Source organism: Sarcophilus harrisii, chromosome 1 (genome assembly GCF_902635505.1).
Source record: "Sarcophilus harrisii chromosome 1, mSarHar1.11, whole genome shotgun sequence".
In the NCBI taxonomy this organism is placed as follows: Eukaryota; Metazoa; Chordata; class Mammalia; order Dasyuromorphia; family Dasyuridae; genus Sarcophilus; species Sarcophilus harrisii.
In genome coordinates, this window is record NC_045426.1 from 659,354,743 (window position 1) to 659,365,565 (window position 10,823).

General features: G+C 36.3%; 1 protein-coding gene across 2 annotated transcripts in view; it reads right to left on the minus strand.

Annotated features, from left to right (window-relative positions):
• Window positions 1-10,416, minus strand: part of LOC111719567 (cytochrome P450 4F2-like) — a 29,236-nt gene extending 18,820 nt beyond the window's left edge. For both annotated transcript variants that reach the window (XM_031947946.1, XM_031947945.1), the window contains exon 1: window positions 10,326-10,416. The gene's annotated coding sequence lies outside the window, so the exon portion shown is untranslated. The remainder of the gene's footprint in view (window positions 1-10,325) is intronic.
• Window positions 10,417-10,823: the final 407 nt, after the last annotated feature.

Genomic DNA, 10,823 nt, shown 5'->3' on the forward strand with positions numbered 1-10,823 from the left:
TCTACATAGAGTTGGACATCATTGAATGACTAAAGAATGAGATCAGGAAAGGTCTTTTACAAAAGGTGGCGAATGTGTGATAGTCTGGTTTCATCTAAGTTCTAGAAGGTTTCATTCTCATTCTCAAAGTCTGAATAGGGAAAGAGGAGAAGAAGCAAGGGAGGGGAGACCTTCCATCACTCATCCGTAAATTTCATCTACTGATCTTTCATAGAAAAGTAGGGAGTGAGGGAGCAGGTTTGGTTGGCAAGATACTTTTTTTAGGTAAGAGGATGAGGCTGAAAAGCTTGTTTAGTATTTTAAGGGAAGAAGAAAGTTTAAAAATGTTTGTATTTTTACAGCAATGTTAGTCTCTGAAAATGGCCCGGCATGCTGGTGATGAAGGATGATAACATTTTGGAACTGGGGATACGAATTCTAAGGAAGGAACAGAAAAGCTGATCCACTTTCCACTGGCCAATAACCACACAGAACTTTATGTTTTCATTATTTATTTATTTATTTTGCTGAGGCAATTAAGATTAAGTGACTTGCTCGGAGTCACTCAGCTAGGAAGTGTTAAGTGTCTGAGGCCAGATTTGAGCTCAGGTCCTCTTGACTTCAGGGTTGGTGCTTTATTATGTTTTTATTTTTAATAGTATTTTATTTCTAATACATGCAAAGATAGTTTTAAACATTCACCTTGTGTTCAAAGTTTTCTCCTTCCCCCACCCCCGCCCAAGACAATAAACAATGTGATGGAGGTTAAACATGTGCAATTTTTCTAGCTAGACAAGAATATTCAGAACAAAAGAGAAAAAACTCGAGTAAGAGAAAAAACAAGCAAGCAAACAATAAAACAACAACAACAACAAAGATGATTTTGATCTTTTTGATCACATTCAGTGATTTTGATTTTTGATTCACATTCAGTCTCCATATTTCTCTCTCTGAACATGAATGGCACTGTCCATCACATGTCTATTGGGATTGTCTTGAATCACCTCAATGTTGAACAGACCCAAGTCCATCATAATTGATCATCATATAATCTTGTTGCTGTATACAATTGTTCTCCTGGCTCTGCTCACTTTACTCAGCATCAGCTCATGTAAGTCTTTCTAGGCTTTTCTGAAATCAGCCTGCTCATCATTTCTTACAGAACAATAATATTCTATTATATTTATATACTATATTACTATTATATTTATATACTATAACTTATTTAGCCATCCCCCAATTGATGGGCATCCATTCAATTTCCAGTCCCCAAAAAAGGGTTGCTACAAACATTTTTGCACATGTGGGTTCTTTCCCTTCTTTTGCAAGTTCTTATAAAAGTGTAAACACTTTTATAAGAGCTACTATACAGACCCTGTAGAGATTGGATCTAAGGATATACTGGATCAAAGGATATGCACAGTCTTATAGCCTTTTGAGCATAGTTCCAAATTGCTCTCCAAGACAGTTGGATCATTTCACAACTCCATTACTGTCCCAGTTTTCCCATATCCCTTCCAACATTTTATCATTACCTTTCCTATCATCTTAGCCAATTTAAGAAATGTGTGGTGGTACCTCAGAATTCATAATACTTTGAGGCAAGATTCATATCCAAGTTCCCTGGCAGCTCTCAAACATGCCCCCTTTTCTTCTCTGACATTGCTCCTGATGGGATGGGGATATGTATTGGGATTTTAGGCCAGGGTGGCAAAGTATCTCAAAAAAATTTGTAGGCCTGGATTATGAGAATTGAATGAGTTCCACAGAGCTATGTAAAGAAAAATCAGAGGAATGAAACAAATTTGAGAAATGAAACTGAAACTTAAGAAATGAAACATAAAGATTAGGCAAATGTGGATGAAACTTATAGAAGGAAGTCATAATTAGAATAGGAAACATGCTATTAAATGCAGAAGAGGTTTATGCACACCCAAGTAAGAGTAAAAGAAAATAAGGACTAGGGTCTCTGAAATGGGAGATATAATCAGGGGTGGATACTAATACTCAAAGGAGTGATTAGGCATTCCTGATAGATTATAACCTCTGTAATACCCAGTCAATGGGGAATCAGGGAAAGGACCTGTGTTTTGGGAACAGGATATTAAAACATTATGTTTTGATACTTTTACAGTGTGCTTATTCTTTTAGACACCCAATTCCTGCAAAATCATGAATAAAAATATTTTTTCTGGCTTCATCAGTGAGTCTGTAGAGTTCTTGGTAAAATACTTGTCTCTTACATAGACCATCTCCAAATCAAGAGATAAAGATTTTATTATACAGTGCTGGCAGCAGGCTAATTTCTAGAAGGGAGTTTTAGCAATTAAGAAGGGGATAGACTCAGGTTCTGCATTCCCTAGAGGAACTTAAGACGCCATAAGACAGGGTAAGTTCCTAATGAATAGCTATATAAAGGTAAAGATGTCATAAGACAGGCAAAGTTTCTAGACAACTTACTGCCGTAAGGGAGGCAGTTCCTAATGAATCCTTGATGCCATAAAACATGTTCATCCCTGAAGAAATTAGTATGGGATTACATCATTGATTAATTGGCTAAACCTAAAAGGAGTTAGCATCCTAAAAGGAGTTAACAAAGAAATAGGATACCTGTAGGTTCTTTCATAGGAGGAAAATAATTTCAGGAGTTGATATCTATAGCTTGGTCTTCTGATTGGATACAGTAACTGTGGGGTCATGATAATTTTAGTCAATGAAAGAAATTAGATGAAGAATTCAAGGCCTCATTGCAATAAGGATAACAAAAGGCCTATTTAAAATAATCCTGTTAATGCTCCTCCTTGCTTCTCTTAGGGGGTAGCTTGATCTCCCAATTACATACAGTTATTCAGGCTTCCTCCTTTTAGGGCCCTTCCCTATGACCCATGAAGCTACCAAGGACTAAGGATCCCATCACTCCTTCTGCTGTAGGCTCTTATCATTTCACTCATGGAAACATTGAAATATTTCCGGTGGTGGAGTTGTTGTCTTCTTGCCTCAAGTCTCTCTACTCCTGTCCATTCTCCCTTCAGTCACCAGAATGGTTTTCCTAAACTGCAAATCTGAGAAGGTCATCCCTATTGCCTCCAGGATCAAATACAAAATCCCTTTATACTTAACTCTCCCTCCCCATACCTTTCGAGTCTTCTTAATCCAGTGACATTGGCCTCCTTATGATTCCACAAATGAAATAATTAATCTCTTGGTTCTAGACATTTTCTTTGACTGACCTCCATGTTTGTAACGCTCTTTCTCCTCATCTCTGCCTCCTGGCTTCTTTCAAGTCCCAAGTAAAATTTCATCTTCTATAGGAAGCTTCTTTCTCTGATAATTATCTCCCACATGTCCAGTCTATAGTTTATATATATTTATTTATTTGTTGAGTCCTTCATTAGATTGTGAGCTTCTTGGGGGCAGGGACTGTCTTCTGCCTCTTTTTGTATCCTTAGTATTTAGCAAAGTCCCTGGCTAGTAATAGTACTTAAAGCTTATTTAGTGACTGACAGTTAAATCATCACCTACTCTTCACAGAACAGCTAGGACTCAAATCTTCGCATCCTCATTACTTGTCAATCATCACTAATTTTTTTTTGCTACTCCTAATATCTGATATAGACAAGGGTAGCCTTGAGACCAGAGGAATAAGTACTAGGTATCAAAGTAATAATGGACCCAACAGGAGAAACTGGCCAGTTGATTAAGATTCAACAGACATTTCTGGGACTCTGAGTAATAAGGGGAAAAAACAAAATTTTGGAGTTGCAAGGAACCTCAAAGGCCATTTCATAGACTCCATACAAAATTTCACTTTGAATTTTCTCTCTGACAGACCTGACAAATGGTCATTCAACCTTGCTTTGAAGAGTTTGAGTTAGGATAGTCTAATTCAATAAAAGGAGGAGAATGGGAAAGAGAAAGAGGAAGAGAAGGAAGAGAAAGAGAAGAGGAAAAAGAGAAGAAGAGTAGGATGAGAAAAAAAGTCTGATACTTTTTATACACGATAGATCCTCACTTACTGGAAGACAACTATTATGCACTCCTGATTTGTTTCTTCTCAGGATGATAGATCTGAAGATCAGGTCTAGATTATCCTTCTACAATCTTGTTATCCTTTCTTTGGACACTTTTGTTTTTATCACATCTTTCCTAAACTGTGACTCCCATAATGAAATAAAATACTCAAGATGGGAACTGACTCAGGCTGACATTATTTTACTATGCCTATTATTACCTTTCTATTTTTATCCCCTATGCCTGTTTTCATGAAGTCTAAGACTGACTTAGCTTTTCTGGCTATCATATCATATTACTGACATATTGAGTTGGTTTGATACATACACTGCCAAATAGGGAGGAATTGATGGGGTTTCTTGGGAGATGATATGAGTGTTAATATGCATGCCTACAATGGGTTCAAGAAGAGTTCAAGAATGCAGTAGAAGAGGGGAAAAGGGAAAGATACTAGGAGTTGAGACATGAAGGTTTAATGGGTTTGAGAGGCTGAGGAATTAGGTTTGGGCCTAAGGAATTGGAAATTAAGGGATGGTTTAAACTTTGGAAAAAGTGATCTTGTCTTCATCCAAGGTCACTCTGTATAATAAAGCACTGGATAAACATTATTGGGGGTCTGCTGGTAAATGTTGAGCAAGTAGCATTCTGACTCATTTAAAGCTTAATCTACATTATCGACATTTTCTTCATCAGTTTCTTAAGACTAAACAACTAATAAAATTGTGATATTCACAATGGAAATTTAGCAATCACTTGTTAGTGGGACCTGACTTCAGTATATCTCTACTGGCATTATAAATCACAAGATGGGTGTGGCAGACTCAGACCAGCCAAAGGCTTAGGAAAAAACAAAACCTCTGGTAGATAGGAATAGCTCCTACTCCTTAGTGGTCTTGATCTTTATGCTTTAAGATTACAGATATTCTCTTCTGCCCTGCACTTTGGGATAATTGTATAGCTTTCTTTTCCTATCATACTTTGTTGATAGAAGTCACAGTCAGGTTTCTATTCTTCTACCATCACACTTTGGCAAGAAAGTTCTATATTCTAATTCTATAATAGAAATTTCTCCAGTTGAAAGCAAGTATAGATATAATAGTTTGAGTAACCATTTTCATGCATTCAAATTTATTTGCAATTGTATGAGGCTATCATCATAAATATCATGACTTCAAGCTTAAGAAAGTCATAGGAGGTACCAACTTTTCAAAAGCTGTCTCCCACACTTATTTCCTGTGTCAGTCCAGGCAAGTTGCTTTAGGTCTCTGTGTTTCAGTTTCTTTTATAAAATGAAGGCACTGTGCTCAGTTACCTCTAAGGAACTTTTCAATTCTAAATTTATGATCCTATGAACATATATCAAAAAACTGCCATGCAATTTAAAAGAAATATATATATATATATATGTATATACATACATACATACATACATACATACATTCATACATATATTTGATGACACAAAATGAAAAGGATTTTGCATAAAATTATTATATTTAAGATAAGAAGTAATGGGAGCTGAATAAGACCCTAAGTCTTTGGTAGCAGGGAAGTGGACCTTTTGCTCTTAAGTAGACCTTTTGTTCCTTGCATTGACAAAATCATGACCCCATAGCTTATTGTATCCAATCGGAAAGACAAGTTATGATGTCAACCCCCAAGGTTGTATTTCCCCCATAAAAGAACCTATCTGTACTAAACAAACTTACTAACTCCTTTTTAGGCTTTTTAATCTTTTTTTTTGAAGATCCCATGCACTCTGTCTCTTTGGACTCCTTATTGACCTCATAATGACAGTGTTTTTAGGGGTTATACATAATATCTTCCTTTATAGGAATGTAAACAGTTTAATATCATTAAATTCCTTTTGATTTCTCTTTCATGTTTACCTTTTTAATGTGTCTCTTGACTCTCATATTTGACAGTCAATTTTTTTATTCAGCTCTGGTATTGTCATCAAGAATACTTGAAAATCTTCTATTTCATTAAATATTTATTTTCCCCCACGCAGGATTATGTTCATTTTTTTCTAGGTCAGTAATTCTTCGATGTAATTCTAGCTTCTTTGCCTTCTGGAATATCATCTTCCAAGCACTTCAGTCTTTTAATGTGGAAAATGCTAAATTGTGTTCTCCTGACTGTGGCTCCATAATATTTGAACTGTTTCTTTTTGGCTGCAATATCCTCTCCTTGACTGGGATCTTTGGAATTTGACTCCTAGGAGTTTTTATTTTGGGATATCTTTCAGGAATTGATGTGAATTTCTATTTTACTCTTTGTTTCTAGGATATCAGGGCAGTTTTTCTCTATAACTTCTAGAAATATAAGTAGTTTTTTTTTTTTTAAACATGACTATCTGATAGTTTGATAACTCTTAAATTATTTCTCTTTGCTTAGTTGTTATTGTTATATTTGTTTTATCAGATATTTCATATTTTTCTATTTTTCATTTTTTGACTATTGTTTCTTGAAGTTTTATGAAATCATTAGCTTATTTTTTAAAGGAATTATTTTCTACAGTGAACTTTTGTACCTTTTTTCTCACTTGGCTAAAGCTGCTTTTTATAGAGTTTTTTGTTTTTGCTTTTAGTGAAAATTTGTGCCTCCTTTTCTACTTGTATTATTTTGGTGTTTAAGAATTTGCTTTTTTTCAGTGAATTTTTGTAGTTCTTTTGCAATTAGGTCAATTCTTATTTTTAATGTGTTATTTTCTTTGATTTTTTTGGTACCTTTCCCCCCTAAGATGTTAATTCTCTTTTCATATATTTCATCCTTCTCATTTCATTGTTTATTCTTTTTTATGTTCTATTCTTATATGATTTTGAAAATAATATTTTAGCTCTTTCAGGAATTCATTTTGGGTTTGTATCCAGTTGAGGAGTTTTTTGTTGAGATTTAGGCTGCAGCTATTTTCATATTGTTGGCTTCTTCTGAGTTTGTGTCTTGGTCCTCGCTGTCACTGTAGTAACCTTTCACAGTCAAGGTCTTGTGGTTTGCTCATTTTTCTATTTTATTTCTTGGCTTTGAATTTTATGTTAAAGTTGGGTTCTGTTCAACTAAGGGAGGGGAAACACTATCCCAATTTTTAGGCTTTTTTGTGCTGCTATTTTCAGAATTAATTTTGGGAGAGGGCAAGTTTGGGATGCTTCTAAGATGGTGTGATTTGGAGAGAAGTACAGTTACTGTCCTCCTGGGTTTGTGCTCTTGTCTTTATGCAGGAAGGTTCGACTGCAGCCACAAGTACTAGTGTTCCAAGAAACTGTGACTAGGTTCCTTCCTTCCTTATGATTAACCACAAGTATTCCTCTTTATTCTGAATATGCAGCCTAGAACTGCTTATGGGCAATAGAGTTGCCAAACAATGCCAAGAATTTGTTATCTGCAAAAGGAAGTCTGTAAACTCTGTTCTACTCTCTTACTATTTCTGGACTAAGAGCTCCCAAAGTCACAGTCTTCTCCAAGAATTATAACTATTGCTGCCTCAGGAAGGAGACACCTCAATTTTACCTGCTTACCTAAGTTGTTTTTGTCGGGAAAATATCATCCTGAACTTTTGTTAGCTCTGCTACTCAAATTTGATGTAAGGCATTATTTGAAATTTGTTTGGAGGGGAATGTTATACCTTTTTCATTCAGCCCTCAAGGATCTGGCTTCAAAAAAAAAAGGAGGGTGGAAAATTCTAATTATTAACCAATGAGCTTGGCTTTGATTGCTGGCAAAATTTTCAAAACATTATGAAAGAAAAGATTGATGAAAATTTTTCTCTTTCTCTTTTTTTCTGAGGCAATTAGGGCTACGTGATTTGCCCAGGGTCACACAGCTAGGAAGTGTTAAGTGTCTGAGATCAAATTTGAACTTAGATCCTCCTGACTTGAGGGCTGGTCCTCTATCCACTGTGCCATCTAGCTGCCCTGATTGATGAAATTTCAAAAAGGAAAGCAGCAATTCTTTTTTTAAAAAGTTTTTTTTTTTAAAACAAATTACCTGTAAAGGTACTCATTTTTCATTTGCAGTACTCATTTTTAAAATAAAATTTTGAATCCCAAGTTTTCTTCCTCTCTTTCTTACCTCTAAGATACTAAGCAATATAATGTAGGATATATATGTGCAATCATGTACAACATATTTCCACATTAATCATGTTGTAAAAGAAGAAACAGAATAAAAGAAAATTTTTTAAAAGAACCACCAAAAAGTTAAAAGTAATATACTTTGGTCTGCTTTTAGATTTCATCAGTTCTTTCTAACATTTTCATCATGATACCTTTGAAATTGTCTTTGATTATTATATAGTTGAAAATAGCCAAGTCATTCACAGGTAATTGATAATTTTGATTGATAATATTGCTGTTACTGCCTTCAGTGTTCTTCTAGTTCTGTTCACTTTGCATCCGTTTGTATAAACATTTCCATTTTTTTTTCTGATATTAGTCTGCTTGTCATTTCTTATAACACAATAGTAGTCCAACATGATTATGTACCATGACTTGTTTAGCCATTCCTCAGTTGATGGGCATCCCTTCAATTTCCACTTCTTTGCCACCAGAACAAGAGCTGAAAAGCAGCAATCCTTAAAGCCCATATGGCTTCTTTAAAAATAGATTATGCCAGACAATATAATTTTCATTGTTATAGAATGGCAAGTCAGAACAATGTTGTAGATACAGTAGAATTTTAACAAAGCATTTGACAATTTTTTGTGTAAGATGGAGAATTGTTCAGAAGAGAACAGTTAGATTTATTCACTGGCTGTATGACTGGATTTGAAGAGTGGTTGTTAAAACTTCATTGGAAGCTTGTTAATTCTAAGAAGTATCAAGACATCTATCCTTTATTCTTTTCTGGTCCAAGTCAGGAATAAATTGCTGCCTATTCATTTTTAAGAAATAGCCTGGGAGGAATACTGTCCAGGACAAAATCTGAGGAATAGAACCTCTGCTAGAGAGGTTCTTGCACTAAAGAGCATAATTGACTTCAGGGATTTTGTTTATCTCTTTGGGGCTAATGCTTGCTTCTTTATGTATTTAATTTTTATTTCTTCTCTTTTTAATAAATAAAACTTTTCTTTGATTAAAATTAAAAAGAATAATGCCCATCAGTAATGAAGTTTTGTCACCTGTAAATCCTTGACAACAGACAACAAATGATAAATATTAGCTAGGAGTGATGAGACAAAAGATACAAAAGAAGAAGGAAAATAAAGAATTGGGGTTGGGGGATCAGCAAATTACTAGTTTTAAGGAAGTATATTGGAAGAAGGGGAGCATTTCCACCATGGTAAGATTTGAAGACTAACTAGCCTCAGTTTCTTCCTCTTTCCCTACAGAACTCACAGAATCTCCAAACCTCCTTCTTGGCTAATTCTTCCTTATTTCCAGGGCTGTGATCCTTGCTTCCCCTTGTAGGGCTCTACTCTTTCTTTCTGATGTGTTGTGTCTTGTTTTCTAGAGCCCCCTAAGTTGGGGTGACAAAATGTACCATTGCTTTTTAGAGCCCCCACGCTGGGGTGACTAAAATATTGAGTCCTGCTTTCTAGAGCCCTTATGTTGGGGTGACAAGTCATACCATTGCTTTCTACAGCCCCTACACTGGGGTGATTAATATATGCCGTCCTAGTGAAGAAGTGATGAAGCTCCTGAGGATGGTGGGAAAACGGAGTCCATTTATTCCAAGGACTTTCCCCTTTTTATATCCTTGTACCCTCATGTAACAAAAACACTGCACATGCACTAAGTATATACTGTGCACTTGGGACCACATAAACAACTTGCTATTGTATGTAGTTTTCCACTTGGTGTCACTTTTCTTCAATCACAACACAGTTTGTCACTGCCCCCTGACTTCTCAGGAAGGTCGAGAGCCCTTAGGGGAGATGGGGAGCCCAACCAAACATTGTTAGCAGTTTCCCTCTGGACTGAAGGGTCTTATACCTCCCCCAGAATTCCCCCACTGTCTGTGACCCTCTACACTGAAGGACAATTTGTTTTCTAGTTGGCAATCCCCAACATCCCAGCCTGACCTCTCTCCATCTCACCCTCTCTTTGATTGACTCATATCCAGTTCACAGTTAAGTCTTTTAACAAGAATTCCCTGTGCTCAGATTTCCCCCAACCTCCATTCTCCTTGCAATTGTATCCCCAGTTTCTCTCTAATTCCTACTTCTCTAGCGCCTCCCAAGTCCCTCCAACTTTTTTTTTTCTCTTCTCGGCTACAGTTTCTCTTAGCTTCCTGTATATACCCCCATTCCTAATCTCTTTCTCATCTTGTCCCCTTCAGCATAGAGAGACTCCCTATCCAGCCCCAGTCTTTGATTTCAACCTTTTTTTAGACAATACCTTGTATCTCTGAGTCTCTGTCTGTCTCTGTCTCTGAGAAAGGTAGCTCTGGGAATTCAGGCTCACACTTCTGCTGTGCTGGGATTCAACTTGCTCTTCAATGTCTATAGTCAGAGAGAATGCTCTACTTTTATACTTCACTTAGACTCCACCTTCATATGAAGGAGATTGAGAGGCCCAGCAAAGCCAGGGTGGAGACTGGGAAAGACAGATGGCTAGAAACCAGAGCCAAAAAAAGATCTAGGATTGGACATGATTAGGTGAAAGGGTAAGAGAAAAAAAGAGCCCAGGTTTCTAACTTATTTACTTTCACTAACTTTTTGGTCTCCCACTCAACTCTTTCCCTTCCCTTTTTTCTCACTCAGTTCCATGGCAACTAAGCAGGAAAGGAAAGTCTTTCTGTCAATGTCCTCTGAATTATTTGTCCCAGGCTTGGCCTTCTTATGTTCCTTTGCTGTTTCTCACACTCACCAGAGGCTATTTTCTTCAGTGCTCCAG